Below are 23,552 nucleotides of genomic sequence, written 5' to 3' on the forward strand. Positions count from 1 at the left end.
ATACACATACCTATAATGACGTGACCAAAATATATAAACTCCACCGCTATACGGCCGGCACCTGTAGGAGCCGAACCCCTACCGCTGGGGCAACGTTGATGCGCTTCAACAACTGAGGTCTCTGAAGCGCATAGTCTAGGTTAATAAATAAATAGTCAATCCATCGATAATTATAAAGAGAAATATATCATGAATGTTTCTCTGTATATAAACTTAATTTACTGTAGATTAATATTGATAATAGGATACACATTAATTTTGTATTCTTGAGTTACAGGAAATATAAGAACATAGAAAACTATAGTATATATTTATTCCTTATTAATGAGATAGTGAAAACAACGAAAATAGAGGAAAGAAGAAGTGTTTATTTAGGTATAAAAACATAAACATGAGCACAAGAGGAAAATGTATATATATCTTCAGAAATTTATATGAGTTAAGATGGGTTTAAGAAGTTAGAGTAATTTAGTGTATGATAAAAGGTGATACGAGTTACTGATGATTTTTAGTAATGTTTTGAAACGTATTACTAAGTTTGAACGTCTGTCTGTATATGACGCTTGTGTATAGTCATATATGTATACAGTATATAATGTTTCCTTTGAGGTTTTTTTAATATATATTCAGAAGCTTAATAAATATATCAATTGTTTGTTTATTATACACTAGTTTATATATTGATTAGATCTGATTTATTTTGATAATTATACGGTATTGTCTTTATCAATTTATCTTATACATCAGTGGTGTTTTATATCCATAGGTAAAAACAATATATTAATTTGCGTTCGATTTGTATTTATAAGATGTTTATAATAACCCGCGACTTAAGTGACTACTGCCATAAAAAAATAATTTGCTTTTGAATTTAAATTTTCTTTCGTTTTTGTCTCTCACACCATCGAAATATTTCCATTATTATCACTATTTTTCTTCTCTAATATCTTACTAATTACATTTCTTTTGGAGTTTGAGTTTAAAGCTATATTTAATTTTTTTACCAAGACTATTTATTAAGTACACTAACCCTCTCTTATTTCCTCTACTGTCTTTATTAAACAAGTTAGCAGGTATTTATTTTTCGTTTCAGCAACAGAGTTTTTGTAAGTTAAACGTTCTTGATAACTACTTTAATATTAATAGGGTATTTTACGCTTTGTTATTTCCTTATCAGCGAAAAGAATTGGATTATATGTTTTAAGTAGTAATTAGTAATTAATCGGTACTTATATTAGTAATTAGTAATATTTCCCTTTCTTTCTATGTTTATTGTTTTTGATTATTGTTATTATGTATTTTTTGAGGGTTGTAGAAAGTTATTAATTTATACTGATGTCTCTATTCCTCTTTCGTTATTTATATATATAAATACTATGTTATCGGTGGTATTCTAAGTCTATTTATTTTATGCTTTCATTTATTTATTTATTTACGTTATTATCAGTTTTTGCTTAATTCTCTTAATGTTTTTGGTCTCTATCATTAGCAAACAATTTGGTGCAATTTTCACTTAACCAACTTCTTTCTAATCGCAAGTTTATCTCACTGTATTTTCATTCCCAATTCTTTCTACGACTGTCTCTTCCTGTTTATTTTAGCCTGTCCATTCTCTGTCATTTCTCCCCTCACTCCCCAAATGACCACCACCCCCCCCTCCCTCCACCCATTTCTCCCCTCACTCCCCAACCAGCTACCACCCCCCCTCCTCCCATTTCTCCCCTCACCATTGCCCCCCCCTCCTCCACCCATTTCTCCCTCACTCCCAATCCACCCATTCTCCCCTCACTCCCCAAATGACCACCACCCCCCCCTCCCTCCACCCATTTCTCCCCTCTCCCTCCATTCTCCATCTACTTTACTACTTTCCCATCCTCCATAATCTATCAAGCTCCCTTCCCTCTATTTCCCAATTAGCCACGCTCCCCTCCTCCACAATCTACTCCCCTTTCCTCTCTCTCCCTTTCATCCTTCCCTTTCCTCTCTCTCCCTTTCATCCTTCCCTTTCCTCTCTCTCCCTTTCATCCTTCCCTTTCCCACTCCCTGTTCCTCGATCTATCTCAATCCTATCCCCCCACAATCTACTGTCCTCCCTCTCTTTATTAATCTACTTTCCTCCTCACTTTATCAATCTACTGTCCTATACTTCTTCCCTCCATTTTGCTTCCCACTAACCCCCCCCTCCTCACCCCCTCCCTCTCCCTCCACCCCCCGCCCCTCCTCTCCCTCTTCTCCTCTCCCTCTTCTCTCCCTCTACTCGCCATTCCACCACCTCTCTTCCTCCTTCCCCCCGCCGTCCACGAGGAAATAACTCAGCCATCTCTATTCCCTCATCCTAGACCTTAACGCCATCAATTTCCTCTCCCCGACTCCTCCTTCACAATCTTCCCTCTCTCCTTCCTACTGCTGCTGCTTCCTTATAACCATTCCTTCACTTATTCACCTCCTTATTGTTCCTTGTACCTTCTCCTTCCTCTTCTTTTTCCTCCTTCTTCTAGCGCCTTTTCCTCCTTCCCATACTACCATCCCGTCCTACTTTCCTCCTACTCTATACACTCTTACCCCCATCATCCTCCTCTACGATCCATTTTCTTTCTCTCCTTCCTTCTTTCCTTCCCTCAAAACCAACCCTCTGTCCTTATGCGGCCCCTCCCTCCCCCCCATTATCCCTTCGGCTCCCCCCCAGGCCATCAGCACCCTCCTCCCGGGGCTACTGGGGGAGGCGGGAAAGTGAGCTAATCTTCCATTTGGCGCGCGACGGCCTGCCCCAGACCCAGCCTAGTGTGAGGATTACTGAGGTGGGTGTTGGAGCCCCCCGAGCTTCCTGGCTCAGGTGCTGGGGGGAGAGAGGGAGGGGAAGAGAGGGAGGGAGAGTGAGGGAGAGGGAGATTGCGTGAAGGGAGGAGGGTGAGGAAGAAGAGGAGAGGGAGAGAAGGGAGAGAAAGGGAGTGAGGGAGAGGGAGATTGCGTGAAGGGAGGAGGGTGAGGAAGAGGAGGAGAGGGAGAGAAGGGAGAGAAAGGGAGTGAGGAAGAGGGAGATTGCGTGAAGGGAAGAGGGTAAGGAGGAAGAGGAGAAGTGTGTGTGTGTGTGGGGGTTAAGAAGTAGGAGAAAAATGGGAGGAAAGGTGGGTGAGGAGGGAGAGAGTGGAGGGAAGAGGATAAGGAAGAGCAAGGAAGGTAAAGGAGTAAGGGGAGAAGGGAATAAGGAAAAGGGGACAAAGTGGTATGAGGGTAAAGATGGTTTCGAAGATGAGGGAGAGAAAGGTTGCAGGAGAAAAAAAAGAGGAAGGAAAGGAGAATTGAATGCTAGAGAGAGAGAGAGAGAGAGGTAATGACTAGTGAACGGTTCAACATAACACGGAGGAGGTGCTAGGAATATATTAAGGTATAATTACTTTGTTTTCGAAGCATAATAACATCATTACGGGGCTGGGCCAAAGTATACTTGATTACACACCTGCAAACACCTGTATAACGTGACGAGGCGGGGTATACTAAAGGTACAGTATATCAAGAGTATAATCGGGGCTTTAATATATATGTGTATGTGTGTGTGTGTGTGTGTGTGTGTGTGTGTGTGTGTGTGTGTGTGTGTGTGTGTGGCCTTCGTTGTTCTTGCTGTGGTTGTTGTAGTTGATGAGTTTGTTGTTTTTGTTGTTTTCGGTGTTGTAGTTGTTGTTATTGTTGTAGTTGGAATCTTGGCTGTTGTATTTCTTGTTGTTGTTGTTGTTGTTGTTGCAGCCGTACTTGTTATTATTGTTGTTGTAATTTTTGTAGTTTTTCTTGTTACTGCCGAAATATTTGCTAGTACTATCGTCTTTCTAATTGTTGTTGTTGTTATAATGTATTAAGGTGGTTACACGATCAGGGTCTTTAAGTATTAGTTTCCTAGGCTAGCCAATAACTTTTTCGCTCTTGTGGGATATATAGTGATGTGTTTTTGTGTCTACCCAGCAGTAATTGGGGGACCTGGATGTTAATCGATTTGTAGATCGTATTCCGGGATAATGGTTAACCAGTGCAGTTGGCGAGTTGTCCGGTCTTCTTGGATTATTCCTTGACACTGGGACATGCAGCTCGTCAACATTAGGGTGTGGTTTTTGTGTTTCCGATAGCTTTTACATCTTCAAGAAATTCTCGTCCAGGTGGCTTAGGGCCGACCAGGCTTAACACGAGGGACAACCAAACAATAACAAACACCTCGTAGGCTATACATTAATTAATTATCAGACAGGTAACAATGACCTTTTTTTTCTTATTTACAATATTCCTACACGCTCTCTTCCCTTATTTATCATGGTTTACTGTCCATACATTCAACTTTACTCTCTCTCTCTCTCTCTCTCTCTCTTTTTAAGCTTTGGAGAGAAGGAAAGACGAAAAAAAAGTGGGTGAGTGTGGTGAGAGGGGGTGGATGAGAGGGAGTGAGTGTTGGGCACGGAGAGGTGGAAGAAACAAGTGAGTGGGAGAGGCAGCAGGTGAGAGGACGACGTGGTGGTGGTGGTGCCCTCTCACTCATTACCATACTGCCTCTCACCGCTGTTATTACACCTTCAACGCCACTCTCCCTCCCTCCCTCTCTCCCTCCTTCCCTCTCTCCCTCCTTCCCTCTCTCAAGCCACATTCTCCCTCCTTCTACATGATCCGTCACAACTCTCTTTGTCTCTCTCTATCTCTCTCCTTCAATCCCATCTTTCAATCTTACTTCCTCCCTTTCAATCTAGGAGGAAGGAGGGGAAGAGGAAATGCCAAGGAGGATAAGGTAGGAGGAGGGAAGAGAAGAGGAGGAGGAGGAGGAAGAGGAAGGAAGGGAGGGCAGGAGGAGGAGGGACCCTCGCCCCTCCATCAATCTGTTCCCCTCACTCAGGCGAGGGGAGTCAGGGCTGGGGAAGTGCCCGTGTAAAACCTTCACAAATCTGATGTCGGGTGAGGGGTGAGGGGCGAGGGGTGAGGGGTGAGGAGGGGGGTTTAGGGTGAAGGGTGAGGATGAGGGGGTATAGGGTGAAATGTGGGGGGTAAGGTGGGAAGGGAGATGATGAGTCATAGTGAGGAAAATGGGTGACAAGTGAGAGAGAGAGATAAAGGAAAGAAATGCAGAAAGGAATTTGTGGAATTGGAGCATCAAAGGGACAGAAGTACACAACAAGAAACCTAACACCAAACAAGAGTCGAACCGAGAGGAAGGAAGGAAGAAAAGGAAGGAAGGAAGGAAGGAAGGAAGGAAGGAAAGGAAGGAAGGAAGGAAGGAAGGAAGGAAGGAAGGAAGGAAGGAAGGAAGGAGGGAAGGAAGGGAGGGAGGAACGGTTATACTCCCTTCCTTCTACACGATCTGGAGGATGGAGAGAAGAAAAGGCAGAATAAAGAAGGGGGTGAAAAGTTACCCTCCCTTCCCCTCCCCACAGATTGAGGGAGGGTGTAATAGAGGCACAACTACACTTCCCCTCCATCAACACAGATGGAGGAAGGGGAGAAGGACATCCAGGAATACAATTTGACTCGTATAATCACAGGGAGGAAGGGTGAAGGGGGAGGAGGAAGGGTGAAAGGGGAGGAGAGAAATTGAAGGGAGGAGGAAGGGGAAGGGGGGAGGAAGGGTGAAGGGGGGAGGAGGAAGGGGTGAAGGAGGAGGAAGGGGGTGAGGGGAGGAAAGAAGGGTGAAGGGGAGGGGGAAGGAGGAGGAAGGATGGGGAGGAAGAAGGGTGAAGGGGGAGGAAGAAGGTGAAAGGGGGGATGGGGGACGCGGAGAGATGAAGGAAGAGGGATGGGGAAGGGGGAGGGGAGAGGGAGAGAAGGGGGTGGAGGAAGAGGATGGGGGAGGGGAAGAAGGGGATGTGGATGACTCGCCCCTACGCCATAACCTCATGGGGAAGAAGGCGGAGGAATGGGGGAGGAGGAGGAGGAAAGTGGGTGGGATTGGCGCCCCCCTCTCCTCTAGGACCAGTAATCCCCCAATTAGTGGAGGTACGGTCCTCCTCGCGCCAAGATTATGTTAATGAAGTGGATGCTCGCTGAGGCCCGCTTATTGGCTCGGAGGGGACCCGCCATGTTGCAGCTTTTCGATTAGGCAGCATTATCGTGCCTGGCCACTGATGGATGTCGCTGATCCGTCACCCACAACCCCCCCTGCCTCCTTTCCTACCCCAGGGGCACTTAGCCACTCAACCCCCGGGGTATTTACCGCCTACCCAACAGGGGGGATATTTAGTCATTTTTACCCTGGGACATTTTTTAACCGCGTGCTCCAAGAGAAACACTAAGCCACTTACCACGGGACATTTACCGCCTTAATCCCAGTGTATTTTGGAGTATTATTTTATGTCACACCAATAGTAAAAAATTTTTGCTTCATTCTTAAACTACTGGAGGCTTATAAAGGATAAATTACATAAAATCAGAATAATACAAAGTGCAGAATTCAGACTTAAGTGTAAATACAGAGGTAAGGATCCTGAAATATCTCCCTGGTTGAGATACTATGGTGGGAAGCTTTTAAGAGTAACCAGCAGCTACAGTACTCAACCAAAGCGAGTTTACTGTAGCCAAAGAAAGTAAAAAAGAAGACATACGGTATTTTGTACACAGTTCACTTCTTCTTAGCCTTTACGACACACAACTCTCAATTATTAAGATTTATTAAATATCTAGTTAATCGGGTATCTCTATAAAAGGTAAATAAATAAAATAAGTTATAATGTGAGTCTCGAAACTTGTAAGTGTGTCTGGCATGGGTAGAGTGATGACCGAGTCTAAATATAACACCTCAGACCTAATGTTTCCCGTGGGTTAATAATAATAATAATAATAATAATAATAATAATAATAATAATAATAATAATAATAATTATAATAATAATAATAATAATAGATATTTAAGCAATTTCACCAAGACTAATCGACAAACCCATCAGAATCTGGTAATACCCAAGCGGTCACTCAACACTCCTTAATCCAACTTCACAGATCGGAGTATAAGCGACGTTTTCAATGTGCTACCAAAAATCGTCAAATTACACACATGGCTCTAACACCGTAAATCTCAACAAGGGTAAATACGGCTTGTTCCCAGCTGACATTAGCCACGTAATACATTCCTGACATTAATATTGCTTTTATTTCATACTAATTATTCCTCCTTATTTCTACTTTATTCGGGAACACAGCACCTAGCTTTTATAAACAAATTGTGATGACTGATGCGAATCTTAGTTTGCCTCTGTTAGTCCTGCCTCACTCGTATCCCAAAAAGATCTCTCTCTTGTACACACTTTTCCGAGGGCAGGACAAAAACTGATCACATGGAAATTCAACAAACAAAAAGTTTCTTAACCTCACGTAACACAAAAAATATCAAGTAACTCCTATATGTAGTACAATCTGAAAATGACATGTTCCTATATCGCTGACTTCCATTTAGTGATGTATTGTGGTTAATATTTAATTATTGATACTGAAGTTTAGGATTCCACGAAGAAAAAAAAAACGCGCGAAAATACCTCACAAGTTGAAGGGTCTATGGTAACACATTATAACATCAAGAATAACACGATTTTCAGCTGTTAGAATGACGTGAGGATGATCTGAAGTCCATATAAATACATTAGTGATGGAACACTTCTATATATTTTTCTGTCTTCTTATAGATTATATTTTCTCCCTGAATCATTAATGTAGTATCATCTTAACCCCTTCATTACGGTGACGCAAGACCATTTTATTAACACAGAGACGCCCGTACACAATGGATTAACGCTATTCTTAAGTTTTGATTTCGCGGTATTTTGCCATTTTGTTTTAACTCGATGTTATGATTTCATATTTTTGCGCTTTAACATCTAAGGTCTTAACACACGCACAGTAGGTTAGTAAAATCACTAATTACAACACTTAACAATAATTACACCTTTTTATTTCGAATCGATGGGTGAAGTAAAGTGTGAAGAGATCTTGATCCACTGATGCGTAGATTAGTGGTAAAGGGAACTGGACTTGAAGAATGATGATGGACTTTGGAGGGACTTGGGGTTGATGGATAGTAGCAAGAAGAAAGGTGACATTATTTATTTACCATATATATGACTACAATACTGAAGAGACGCTGCTAACATTGGCTAAACTCCCCTGTCTCTAGCTTATGTTTATTACTTTACTGAGGTTAAACAATAATAATATTTTAATAACTAACATACAATAATGGTAATCAGCTAACGAGACTTTTATATAATTCTAGACAGCATAAATAATATCAACAGAAAAAAATTTGTTTGAAATATTTTATTAGCACTTGTTGAGCGAGGACAGTACAATAATATCAGTTACATAACCCTGCAGGCGCCGAGTCGATAATAATATGCAAATTTTGTTATAAAACGAATATTAGCATACCACAAATTTATTAATCTGGTTAATTAGTTTATTTGTATAGGCCGTCATACACGCGGCCATGACTGATGTGGGATTCTGTTAATATTGACGACTGACCCGCCGACGAGATATTGTTTTGTGTTTATTTTCTTAATAAATTTTTATCAGTGAGTATTGATATGATAAATATTTCTTGTGCGAATGCTCCGTTAAGGTGTGCACTACTTTGTCTTCTTGGTGGTAATGCGGCTGGTGTCAAGTTATGCTGGGTTTTTCGTTAAGGTTAGGTTAGGTTATTTAAAAAAAAAACATTGCACAAACTACGACAGTGTTCTCTATAAAACTCAGTGAAATTGCAGGGTTTTATAATCATTTACTATGTAAAAATCGCCGGCGGGTCAGTCATCAATAATTACCAAGGATTGTACAGTTAGAATTATTAAATTCCCTTAAAATCGTCCATAGAATTAAATTAAACTTTAAGAATTAACCTAACACTGACTACCCATTTTGCTCTTATATCAAATGTAGGAAAAATATTTAAAAGTTTAATTTTGTGGTTTTTAAGTTCTTGTAAAGTGTACATACATAAATACATACATACATACATACATACTGATCACATTTTGATTACATTTACCGATATTTGGTAATTAATAAATCGCCTAATGAAGGTTCTCGAATTACCTCTTCCGATACAAGTGCCTTAGAGGGGCTGGGTGAGGAGGGGGGGGGGAGGGGGGGGAGTCGAGTTATTTACCTGTCATTACACTATCACCTTACCGTTCCCCCCTCCCTCCCCCCCCCTCCTCCCACCATTTATTTCATTCGTAATGTTCTGTTATGATATATGATTGTTAATGGTATAGAGATTATAGTAATTTAAAATCATATACTTTGAAAGACTACTAATGATAAATGGCAGACGCGTGTGATACAGGTATAAGTAATCTCTCGACTTGCTAACCTGACATGACATTATAATTATATCTATCAGCTATATTGATATGTCATTAGAATGCAACAGTCTCTTAAAAGGACTCATAAGGACTCAAAAGGACCCATACGTGTTTAGGACTACTCACTCAGTTACATCTCTTAATAATGTTTATATTGAAATACACTTTAATTTTTTATTGCATATCTTTTACCTGAGTATTACACCGATAAAATACATTAGAAACACACCTAGTTAACGTTTAGTAATTATCCTCCTAATGTAGTTTCGAATTTATACAAACACGTGATTGTGTGTAGTGCACCTAAATAGAATTGCCTGTCATTTGCAACTTCGGATTGTAGCTGAGAGGAGACAAAGATATTACGTTTTTTGTTTTTTTAGAGAAAATTTGGGCTATTATCTTTTACGATATTGTTAATTTTCGTTAATATAACCATGATCTATAAAGACAATTTACATATCACAATTTAACAAAATATATGGATAGTCTTCAGTTAACTGTTGTTGTCTTTGTTGTTTTGTTTCATAGTGCTTCAACTGCTAGGGTTATTAAGCGCCGTTAACTAGGTCTTACTCTTAGGTGCTTCAACTGCTAGGGTTATTAAGCGCCGTTAACTAGGTCTTACTCTTAGGTGCTTCAACTGCTAGGGTTATTAAGCGCCGTTAACTAGGTCTTACTCTTAGGTGCTTCAACTGCTAGGGTTATTAAGCGCCGTTAACTAGGTCTTACTCTTAGGTGCTTCAACTGCTAGGGTTATTAAGCGCCGTTAACTAGGTCTTATTCTTAGGTGCTTCAACTGCCAGGGGTATTAAGAGCCATGAACAATAGGTCTTAGGCTCAATGCTTCAACTACCAGGTCAATTAACCACCAGTCATTCTAGGTCAGCAACTGGTGATCAGAAAAAGGAAAAAATCACCAGTTTTAAGTCCTTCGGTGTTGAGTCTTCCTCTCTATTACCAAAACCGACTCCTAAGAAAACGAAAACCTAGAAACCAAGGAACAGGTAACGACACACTGAAGAAACCAGAGGATGCCATATACAGTGAGACTCTCTATTCAACGAACTATACGGGAGAATAGTCTATAATATCGAGGGTTGTTATGTGTGAAACCTCCATATAACAGATTATGTAGAGTGCAATTCATTATATCAAGGTCCATTAGATGTGAAACTTCAATATAGCGAATTATAACCATTAGATTGATGTCCGTTAAATGGAGGTTTTACTGTACAGACGAAATAGGTCAATAAAATGTTAAACCGAGAATACAACTCCAAAATAAACTTGCAACATTATAAATCAATGTGTCTAATTCACTTTAAAAATATATATATTTATTTAGTAGATTTTCTGTAATTTGGTAAAAGTATCGCAAGGTTTTTAAAAGGTTTCGTCGATAGCTTGTGCTGTGACTTGTATCTACCTAATCAAATATATTTTCAAGTTTATCCGGCGTGCAATCTTTTTTTTTTCTTTCTTAAATACACCGAAGATACATAACGAAATCCCGACAAAAAACATTGGGTTGGGTCATATATACCAAGATGTCAGAGGAATAAAACATCGATGGAGACTCAACTTAGGAACGCCCGATTTAATAATAATAATAATAATAATAATAATAATAATAATAATAATAATAATAATATAGGTGGTCTTTTCCAGGTGATCCAAAATAAATATGTATTCATTTTCCCTTCAATCTCATTATATTTATTTAATTTAACTATAACGTTTTCAGTGAATAATTCTCTACAAAGGTACTCTGTCGCTCACCACCTGATTCTTAACGCTGTACTGCATGTCTCATAAGCTAGGGAGTATAACAGTGCTTGAGTCACTGTTTTTTTTTATGTAATTAACAGCATAAACTTAGTTCATGCCATAAACAACTAAAACAATTAATAAGACACACCTTTACCTGGTCTACGGAATACAACCTGCGCGGGCCTTCTGGGAACACCTGCACGGCCTGTCGCTTGCTACAATATGGTCGGAGGCGCGTGGTACATTATTTCTTATATACCAATGTCTTTGTCTTATGATGTGTACATTATTAGGCAGTTGATGACACTATATTAAATTGCCAGAGAAATAAAGAAAAATAACAAGTAAATAAAGTTTCTCATCATCAATCAACATCAACGTTTTACGGCCATTTTCCACACTTGTGTTAGCCGCTCGGTGTGTGTGTGTGTGTGTGTGTGTGTGTGTGTGTGTGTCTGTGTGTGTGTGTGTGTGTGTGTGTGTGTGTTGGAATCTTAATAAAAGTAATCTAGTCATGAACATTACGCGTCAAGCAACTCAAAAGCCGTTTCCATACCTAAGATTATAACTACCTTCATATTTTTTAACACCCGAATTTGTTTATTACTGTACGTTTCATTACGTTTTATAACAGAACATGTAACCACATTTTGTTTTGATGTAATAAATAAAGAACAAATCTACCAGCTATGGTTTCTATTTACGATACTCTATAAAGAAAAAATCAATATATAATTGTCTCAAATAAATGTTATAGAGTGAAGTAATTACAGAATATCTTAGGGTTAATACTTTTGCCAGAGAGAATCTAACCACGAACCTGTGGGAAATTACAGTGATAGCGCCAATAGTAAGCGCCTAGCAGTGCAGTATGTGGCGGCGGGTAACTCCAGGTTTATTCAAAGCGAAACGAAATAGAGTACTGTTAAAAAGGGCATGATTTTTTTATTTATAATTTCTCGATACCAAATTTTATTATGTTAATGTGTCTTAGATCTTCATATAATTTCTTAAAGATATATATAATATTATTGTACAGTACATAGCAGATAATGTTAAATAATACGAAAACCTGTATGGTAAAAAAAAAAAACTACAGTAGTTCCATAATTCTGAGGACTATTTTATGACGTTTATTAATTTCAAAGATGTGGAGCAAATTTCAGGTAAACTACAAGTCAGGTGTTGTACCATATTTATTGATTATTGTTAATGTTTTATAAGAGGTGCAATGGATCTTATGTCACTTTCAAATAACTTTTCATTTGAATTTTGTAGTACAGTAGTATTAGTCGTTGTAGTTATTATTATTATTATTAGTAGTAGTAGTAGTAATAGTAGTAGTAGTAGTATTTTTGCGGCATTTTTTCAAGAATAATTTTAAAGATTTACAAAAGGTGTACTAACCCATTCGTATCCGTGAAATCTATAAAGAAAAATAAATAACTTCAATACTTTATCTAATCTCCAAAGAAATATATTAATGTTTTCAGTCAACTCCAAACACTACAATAGAATCATATATTTCTATTCAAACAAGTAACAAACTCAACAAACAGCAAAGATCTGAATTATCATCTCGGAGATTTTGAACTTGACATCGACAGTAGGTGGTAGAGTACTTGGTGATTCCTCTCGGACAGTCATCATTACCATGGTACATTGAGGAGTCCGTCAGATTGGAACAGTGAACAGGACCTATTAAGACCCATTAAGAGGAATCTGATGACGAGTATTGGTAAATAGTTCAAATACTGTTACTTAAGCACCCAAGAAACATTTCCACTAAGTAGCAGTTTGAATCTGAGAAATAATTTTGGACAAGATGCCATATACTACAAAAATTTTGAAAGAAACATTTGTATAAAATTTCAACAAACTCCAGGCAGTAGTTTACGGGGGAAAATTATTTACAAAAAGCTTACGACGGACAACAAAGAGTGATACTTTATAACTTACTTGAGCTTTCGTACGATTGATATTGATATTGAAACAGTTTATTTAGCCCCCGAAAATACAGATACAGAGTCGATAATAATAACAATATTAACATGGCTGAGCAAATGTGACGCAAAATTTTACTGCAGTTGACGGTAGGCTGCGGCAGACAACCATGGCAGCCGTCAAAACTGCCGTGGCAATTATCGTAATATGCATCTCATTATACATCGGGTTTACAAAATATAAAAAAATATAAAAATACTGAACGGACATAACGTTTACTTTCACACAGACAGGAAACAAATGCACACACACACACACACACACATAAATCCACACACGCACACACATAAAACCACACACACACACACACACACACACACACACACAGAGTTGAACATACAAAACAAAAACAAATCGGTATCGTCTTTATACTAATTTAATATTCCCAGACATCATGCAATAACAGTCTCCAGGATACCTCACCCGTACATATCATTTAGTGTTATTTCATACCTCCTGCTGTGGGAACATATATCTGTAAACTAGAGCGGCGAATTAAAACAACTTCTACATGAGAGAGAGAGAGAGAGAGAGAGAGAGAGAGAGAGAGAGAGAGTAAAGACACTCTCAATAATAACTTTCTCTCTTCTAAAACCAAAGGATCAGCACTTCGAAGATCAACTCACCCCAAACCCTCATATGACAGAGATGCACTACATTACGTGAATCAGTTTAAGTCGAGCTGTCACACCGTCACCATGTACCACCCCCCCCCCTCTGTATACAGCACCTGATCTGACGTTAAGGAGACTTGGAAGACACCAGTAATTAGTCATTAACTTAATATCTCATTAAACAGAAATATCACACTTAATTCTTAAAAGGTAGAGTCTAATTTAATTATCTTAAACTAGTAATATAATATTTATTCATCGTCATCAATTTACGATGAGCGTAAATCACTCATGAACATTAATCATCGTCATAAATTAACAATAACATAACAATGAGTATTAAAAGTTTACGAAGATGCCATAAAACAAGACCAGATAAGCCTATCAAGCTGCTGCCACAGTCAATCCTGATGTATGGAGGGAAGCTGCTGCCCCATCACTAGGGGAAGGGGGAAGGGGTAGGGGAAGGGGGAAGGGGTAGGGGAAGGGGGAAGGGAGTAGAAGAAATAAAAATGGGGATGACAGCATGGAAAGGGGAAGCAAGTAAAGCAGGATGAGGAGGAGAGGAAGTATGAAAAACAACGTGAAGAGATAAAGGAAACGCAAGAGAGCCGAAGGTAGAGAGAGAGAGAGAGAGAGAGAGAGAGAGAGAGAGAGAGAAATATACCTCAGTTTATCACACGGAATCTTGAGTTTCATTTCTATTACAAAAAAAACAAAAAACAATATATTACAGTAATTAAAGAATGTTGTGATGTGTCGCGGCCGAGTATGTGGCTACAGCTCTCGTCTCCCGCCGTAAGAGTCGCTGGTTTGCTAACGTCAGGTTTACGGGACTCAATCAATTTTCTCACCCGAATCAACTTGTACTCAGTGGTGCTAATTAGTGCAGTTTGTAATTATAAAGACTCGGTTATTGATCGGCTGTTTAGGAAGCATTCAGTGGCTCCTTTAAAAAAAACATCTATGTTACTAGAGGTGCAGAATTTCTCTCACTCATGAACTACACCACACTACACCACCACCACCAACAACAACAACACTCGGAACCTAAGATGAAAAATACGACTAAAATATCTATCTTATGACTGTTGATGATTAGTGCGTTTAAAGACCTTAGTTGTTGAAGTACAGTAATACATTATACCATGGACGTGATGCTTCTTTAATTATTTTTCTTTTCTTTTTTAACTTATCACTGTTTAGATTACTGACTCTGTAATGTGGCTGGTTGACTTGTATCTACTGTACATATCTCGGCTTATCTTAGTGCGAGGGTAAGAACATGTCACAGTTCTTAGAAAAAGCATAACTTCAATAACATACATTAATTGCAGTATTGGTCACCGTATATTTTATGAAGCTAAAGGTGTTTGAACTTTAGTTGTTGAAATACAGAGACACATACGAATAACAACAATGAAGAATAATGGAGAATTATTATTTTTTTCATTGTTTGATTTTATTGTCTATGAATATGGTAGTTGTTATAGAGTAATTACCGCACTTCAACAACTAAAAGGTTTGTAAGCGCGTAACCATGGCAGCAATTACACTTCTATCAACGATTAGAAATTTCGAAAGATAGAACTACAGTATATGGTTAAGAGTACGAGACATAGTTATTGTTGTAACATAAATATAAATGATTAATATATAAATGCAGATTATTATGTATTTAATTTGGCAAATGGTATGTCTAGTCTTTAATAAAAGGGTTGATAAATGTAGAAGAGAAACAAAGACGGGGAACAGTTATAACATTAGCTAACACGGAGGAAAGTTCCGCCCACCGCCACCAGGGTGAAGACTGGACGTTGACGTCACTTTTAACATGCTAATTGTGATGGATGTGGCTGGTTAATTACCGTGACCTGAGGCTGTACATATTGTGACGTCATAACGAAAAAGGATTACACAGCCACAACATAACACAAAAACAGGTAGATATAAATAAAGTATAAGAACATGAGTATAATCGTTGGTCAGAAGCGGGAACTACATAACAGAAAACGCCATTTACCTGTGATAAACTTTGGAAAATAAATCTTGACTAATATTAAACTGATACCTGATATATGACGACTTAGTTAACGTGTTTACTATCCATTAATGTTGAAGCAGCTAAATACATCAAAGAAAGGACTCGAATTATTATTATAGCAGTTTTTGTTTTGCAGAAAAACTGCCACAGTGCTACGTGCTTAGCTCTCAGCTCTTTGAAGAATATTTATATAAACAATCTCTCTCTCTCTCTCTCTCTCTCGCAGTTTATTTGAAATCACCGGTGAATATCGAGTGCCTCACACTGTCATAAAGTGCAATCTATTCCCTGATAATAAATAGAAAATTATCACTGATAATTATATTCTAACTTTTTTTCCATTCTGTCACTTTACCGTTCTTGAAATCTACCCTAAAACAATAACACACCTAAAAGGTTTTTCACAATCATGTAATAAAAGAATTAAGTCAATCGAGTAAAACGAACTCAAAGGAAAACAATGTTAATAGTAAACATGACAATAGACCCTTGATAGACCGTAGCCTATCAGAATCATATAAACTGCTTTATCTTGGTATATATTAAAAATCTACCGTCTATAAACCAATAACTCAAAATTTTCAAGGTACGTCAGTAACACAAAAACCAAAAAAACTTTCCTTGGGTTTGTTTCTCTATCAAATAAAACCTTTAACCTCCAGAGAAGAGATTAAGCTGGTTCAGATATCGTCAGACACTATTCTTACCGTTGCTACGTTGCAAGAACACGATGAGACGCCTACATAACCCGACAAGCTGCAGTGAATTATACTGACAAAATATACTGTACATACCACTATACGCAAATTCTTCAATACTTGTCAGTCGTCTATAATGTACTTAAATTATAGGGTCAAACACACTCTGTAAATAATCCTCCTAAAATTGATACTTGTAAGCAAATTTTATTGAAGCCATGAAAACAGAGGTTGTAATTCCAGTAATATTTGAAGCATTTATTGTAGAGAAATTAAAGGCTAGTGGTGTACAAGGCTGTCAAGACGTCTGCTATAAATTTTTATGAATTTGTCTTAAGAAATGTCATTATACATTTTAAAGTGTGGATAATGTGCGAATAATTAGAGGTAATCTGTCTATTAATATACAGAGACGTGTTGAGTATAATGTATAATTTCAGAGTAAAATATCTTTACTCCTTGTCTTGAGTACGGTCATTTAACCCACTGAGTAAGGTGACTTAACCCGTCAGTACGATGGCTTAACCCCTGAGTACGGTGGCTTAACCCTTGAGTACGGTGACTTAGCCCCTCCAGTACGGTACCTAGCCCCTTATGTACGGTAACTTAACCAATGAGTACGGTGATATTACCGCTTGAGTATACAATAATAGTTTTGTTCCCTGCCTACACCATAACATTAAAAGTAAGATGACATCCTCGGGGACTGTTCTAATACCCAAATGTAATTAATATAGAAAAAAATAACAAGTTGATGTTATTACTACGCTTCAACATCGTTTTTGGTCTTTAAGGTTAGTAATTACACAAGTCAATCATAAAAACGTCTCCTCCGCCGTCCATTTAAAACCACAAACACACATTCAAAGTTTTTTTCAATTTGTTTATACTAGAGAATTTTTTTTATTTTTTTTTATTTTTACAAACAGCCCCAAAAAAATAAAATTTTCCAATGACAAAACGAAGAGGAAGACCTGATACCATGAACAAATAAAACAAGTTAACAAAAGAATGATGTATCTGTGCTTCAACAACTATAAGGTCTTCAAGAATAGAAATTAAGTCAAGTGTTAAAACTCAGCAATCGGTCGGGCACCTTCGGTATCTTTACATATATGACAGTTTTAAACATAAGAGATACTGCTTATAACTTTTTTTTAGTCTAAACAACGATAATTTTATTGGATAATGAGAATAACATTTTGTTTATCAAGTCACATCCTTCCCGAATAGAAGAAATGAAGGTATAAAGGAAATATTAAATTTGACTGCCATGTTGTTGCTAATATTATTACGTATTGCTGGACTTCAACAACTAAGGTTTTAATCAAAGTATCTGAGGCTAGTAGTACTACACTAGTCAGCAACAAGTAAGAGTTACAAGAGATATATATCTTTCTCACTGTCACCATTGTTTACGTGAGGTGGCTAGTGAATTACTGCCGTACACGTGTTACTTGCCACATCTGACTCACTTAGAATATCGCAACAATTTTGTACCACATACTCTCACAGGCTATCACATATTATCGCATACTCCCACAGTCTACCACATATAACCACAGCCTACCACATACTGCCGCAGCCTACCACATAATACAGAGCCTACCACATATTAACCATATACGACCAGAGCCCACCACATACTACTACATACCTACCACATAGTACCACATACCTACCAAACGTTACCCTATAGTACTGTATACCTTCTCTTCACTACCCTCATACCACTAAATACCACTGAGCTTAATATTAGTAGTTTCTAACACCACGTGACACAAATCAACCAACCAATTTAACCTAATCTAAACTAACCTAACCCAACCAAACCTAACCAAAAGAAACCTCACCTAACCAAACCAAACCAAGTCAAGCCAAATTTTACCTAACCAAACGTAATAAAACCAAACCAAAGCTAACCAAAATAAACCTAATCATCTGGAGAGGTTAACCTTTAGTTCATTCCATTATTGTATATTTCGCCTCGATATTGTAAAGTATTTGATATTGTGATAGTACTGGGTAGGTATGTGATAGTACTGGGTAGGTAGGTGATAGTACTGGGTAGGTAGGTGATAGTACTGGGTAGGTAGGTGATAGGATTTGATTGGTTGTCAAAGGTTGTCAGGATGGAGAGGTCAGGATGGAGAGTGGACAGCGTAGTGAAGTAGTTCCTGGGGATAGTTAGACACACCCAGCTTTTTTGACATGAAAATTAATCACCCCAACACTAACCTAACTTAACCCTTAGGTAACTTTACGGGGGTTAATCTTTAGGTGTTATAATTCCTTCGTGATATTTTTTGATAGGTAGGTTTAGGCAAAATACACAATACAATAAATTTGTCGTAAAAGAAACTAAACTAAATATGAGAAAAGTCGTGTCAGATGGTCAAGCACACAACGACCTTCAGTTACTCAGAACGACGACCATCACGATCTGAAGCTTACATAATAACACAGTTACAGGTTATGTCACAAATTGTGCCTTGTGGTTTTGCCAGCTTAAGGAATCATGTACGACTGAGGTGGTTGTGTGTGTGTGTGAGAGGGGAACTCATAGTCCAAGTGTGATGAAGTAATTATGTGTAGAGATAATTTTTATCCTATGACTTACATATTATTTAGTTTATTTAGTGACCATAAAATAAACATTTTTAGAAGTACTTTATTGTCAGAAAACAACCCAAAGTAAATGGTATATACTGTACTAGGTCAAGCAGTTGAAAGTTCAGTAATTCTAAAGCTCTCTTGCGCATGTTAAATAATGTTCTTCCAATTATTATATCTTACAAAATTACAAACCATCATTTGTTACTGCAGAAACAGGTTGTGGACAGTAGAAAAACGAGCCTGAACTTATTGATAATCGCGTTAAATGTGCACACAAATATCCATGTCGAAAAAGGTGTTGACATTTGGCGATCCGTGAAAGTATGGCAGTAAATCATTGAAGAAAGATGACATGAATCAAACTAACCTAACAAGCTTAAATCTTTCTTTTCGTTATTCAAGTTAGATTAGGTTAGGTTAGGTTAGGATAGGATAGGTTAGGTTAGGATAGGTTAGGTTAGGTTAGGTTAGGTTAGGTTAGGTTAGGTTAGGTTAGGTTAGGTTAGGTTAGGTTAGGATAGGTTAGGTTAGGATAGGTTAGGTTAGGTTAGGTTAGGTTAGGTTAGGTTAGGATAGGTTAGGTTAGGATAGGCTAGGTTAGGATAGGTTAGGTTAGGATAGGTTTGGTTAGGATAGGTTAGGTTAGGATAGGTTTGGTTAGGATAGGTTAGGTTAGGTTAATTAGGTTGGTTACGTTCCTGTTATAAATAGGTCAATGTTGTATATATAGTCTCGACCGCCATTATTGCACACAAACGCAACACATTTATTCTTAGTTTAAATCATATTTTTCCAATACCCTACAAACTGTCACTGGAATAACAAATAATAAAAGCAACTTTATATGAAAAACTTAAAAAAAAACACTAAATGTTAAGCCCGCGTAAGAGACCAAAAAAATATAAAAAAAAACACCAGACAAATTTGTGTAGGGATGTTATGTTTAGTAAGTGAATTCGGATAATCACTGACCACTTGATTCATTCCTTCTCATTTACGATGTCTTAAAGTCTCCAGTCGTCATTGAGTGGAAACCAGAATATATCAGTAATCAAATATTCCCTAATTCAACGTATGCTTTATAAGTTGTTGAGACGCAGCAATACTTCATAATGTCAACTTTTCCAACCAGAGATGTATTATCGCTTATAAGTTTATATTGTTGATGACTAGTTTGTATTTACTTAACTAATATATGCGCTTAAAGAAGTTAGTTGTTGACTCGTATTAATACAAGATTCTGGCTAATGAAGCACCGAATAATGTATCATTTTAATAACGATTTCCTCATTACTCACACATCATTCATCTTTCTATTCACGGTAAACACACATTATTTTTTTTTTTTACCCTGAAAAGCAAATGCCATAGAGTTGTCTCCCGTGGAATTTATCTCAAATAGGATGGTAAATATTTTTTAGTCTGCCCAGTTCTTGTCCAGTTGTCTCTCATCGACTAATCCCGTGAAGTAGAATAAATCTGTTCCATTTTTTTTGGTTAAGACTTTGGTGATGTTTATGCGAGACTTTTCTATTTAATTAAGGTGTAGATAAGAGTTTTTTTCCGCTTTCTCTAATACACAACTATTTTCTTTCCTCTTATACATGAGAGAGACAAATACTCCTTCCCATCCACCCCCTGACATAGACTTTCATGAGAGAAACGAGTGCTTCCTCCCACCTGTTCAGGATAAGACTTTTACATTGAAAATAAAACTAATCAGACTTCCCACTCAATTTTTTGCCCACTCATGACATAATTAATTATACCCTGTAAGTCCACACCATGATGCACTCCATTCCCCACTCTGGCGACGTAATTCCATCTCCCACTATGACGTAATTTATCTCCCCACTCATGACGTAATCTATCTCCCCACCATGATGTAATTTATCTCCCACCAAGGACGTAACTCATCTCCCCACCTGACGTAATCTATTCCCACCCATGTTCCAATCCCACCTACCTCCCTACTCTACTCATGACCCAAGTGAAGCTGAGAGTCAACCAGTAATATCCACCTGACAACCCATCCAATTAATCAACCAAACACCTATCCAATCAACCAAACAGCTACACAACCAACCAACCAAACAGCTATCCAATCAACCAAACAACTACCCAATCAACCAAACAGCTACACAACCAACCAACCAAACAGCTACCCGTCTAACCAAACAGGACAGAAAGACAATAATCAACTAGCGAACCAACCTATCAACCAATTAATTAATCAACCAAACGATCTCGTAGCCTAACCAGCAACTCAACCACCAATACGTCATCCATCCATCCATACATTCAACCATCCTTCCTCCCCCCACAACCATCCCTCCCTCCCCTCCCTCCTCCTCCATCCATCCATCCATCCATCCATCCATACATTCAACTATCCCTCCCTCCCCTCACAATCCTTCCTCCTCCCCTCCATTCATCCATTCATCCATCCATCCATCCGAACCTGACAGACACACAGACGCACGGACATAGAGCGAAGGACAAGACAAGCGATACATCAGGTTGGCGTCAGATTATGGTGGCGTCCTATTGTTGTGGTGGGGAGGGAAGGGAGGGAAGGAGAGGGAGGAGGGAAGGGAGAAGAAGAGGAAAGGAGGAGGGGGGGAGGGAGGAAGGGTGTGGACGGCTGTGCTGCACTAGCTCAACCTCGTCAGTCCTGATTTATATCTCTTCTCATCAGCATATTCAGCTTATGTTGTGGTTCCGATGATGGAATGAGATTGGAAGGAGAGGAAGGTGGGAGGGAGGGAGGAAGGGAAGGGGGAGAATAGAGTGGTATGGGAGGAGGAAGGAAGAGTGGAAGGGTATGTGGAAGGGGCATTGATATTATGTGAGGTGAAGCAACACGTTAACAAAGGACAATTTAGTTCCTTGATAAATAAAAACAATAAATTCCGCCAAAGCAAAATATCAAGAAAGCAAACTCAATATCCATGTCAATGCCTCACTTATCCAAAAACTCTGTATCGCCACGTTATCATGAGTTATTAAGTTCCATCGACGCCTCTAATGTTATCATGAGTTATTAGGTTCCATCGACGCCTCTAATGTTATCATGAGGTATTAGGTTCCATCGACGCCTCTAATGTTATCGAGTTATTAGGTTCCATCGACGCCTCTCATGTTATCACGAGTTATTAGGTTCCATTTACGTCTATCTTCAAACATAGATACTAAATTACTTAATATACTCGACAAGGCTTATTAAATCAGGTTAGAAACGCCATTTGTATTGAATCTTTAGTCCAACGCATCTCATGTTATTACACACCGAGTCACTCATGTATATACAGTTATCTGGTTATCTAAATAATTAATCACTCTACCCATATCACTTACCACCCTATCTACTGTACTCTAACTACATACCCTCCTTACCCACACAGATACACACGCTTATCTATTCACACACCACTCTACTCCACACTATTCTACCTATTTATCTACACAATTTACCTACCTACACCATTCTACCTATTTATCTACACAATTTACCTACCTACACCATTCTACCTATTTATCTACACAATTTACCTACCTACACTATTCTACCTATTTATCTACACAATTTACTTTCCTACACCATTCTACCCATTTATCTACATATTTTACCTACCTACACACTTTATCTACCTGTTCAATCTACCCATTTATACACGCTACCTATACCTACACACTACCTACCTATCTACAGCTACAGCGCTCTACCTAGACCTCATCAGGACGCCCCTTATTTTCTTTCGCTTGACAGCACAATTTCCTGCCATTTAATACAATTATTCATATGTTATTTTTTGTCCTTTATCATCCAAAAAATAATAAAACTACATAGAAGCTGTAAATTAGGTGATGGATCTTGAGCAAGTGACGGAAGTGAGACGACACATTATACGAATCACTCGGTGTAAATTCGGATTCAAGGTTCATTTATTTTCATCGTTTTTTTTTATTATTGTCGTAAATGAGAGGTTTCTATACCTTACATGACTTCAAATATGTATAATTATCCAATTTATATAACGATAAAGTGGAATGAATATCAGTGGCTGGGGTGATACGTAGTCGAGATATAAAGTTGCGGGGGTTAAAATTTTTTTTCATATATATCGTAAGGTTAAAAATGGCATCACAGGAATTAAGATATCGTGAGAGGAAGTGAGAGATACTGACCTTCTAATCCGTAATGACTGGTTTCGATGCATTGAGAGGAAGTCACTTATGATAATTTTTGTCCTGTATGTGACGATCGATTATAATGAAGGAGAGAGAGAGAGAGAGAGAGAGAGAGAGAGAGAGAGAGAGAGAGAGAGAGAGAGAGAGAGAGAGAGAGAGAGAGAGAGAGAGACGGTATGGTATAATTAGTAGACGGTGAGATAATTAAATATTACCCATATTATACACGACTCCAACACAACGTGGGTAATAATAGCCCAGCCACCAAATTGAGAGAGGTTTTACTAGGATG

The sequence above is a fragment of the Homarus americanus genome, unplaced genomic scaffold (genome assembly GCF_018991925.1).
Source record: "Homarus americanus isolate GMGI-L3 unplaced genomic scaffold, GMGI_Hamer_2.0 scaffold25509, whole genome shotgun sequence".
Classification (NCBI taxonomy): Eukaryota; Metazoa; Arthropoda; class Malacostraca; order Decapoda; family Nephropidae; genus Homarus; species Homarus americanus.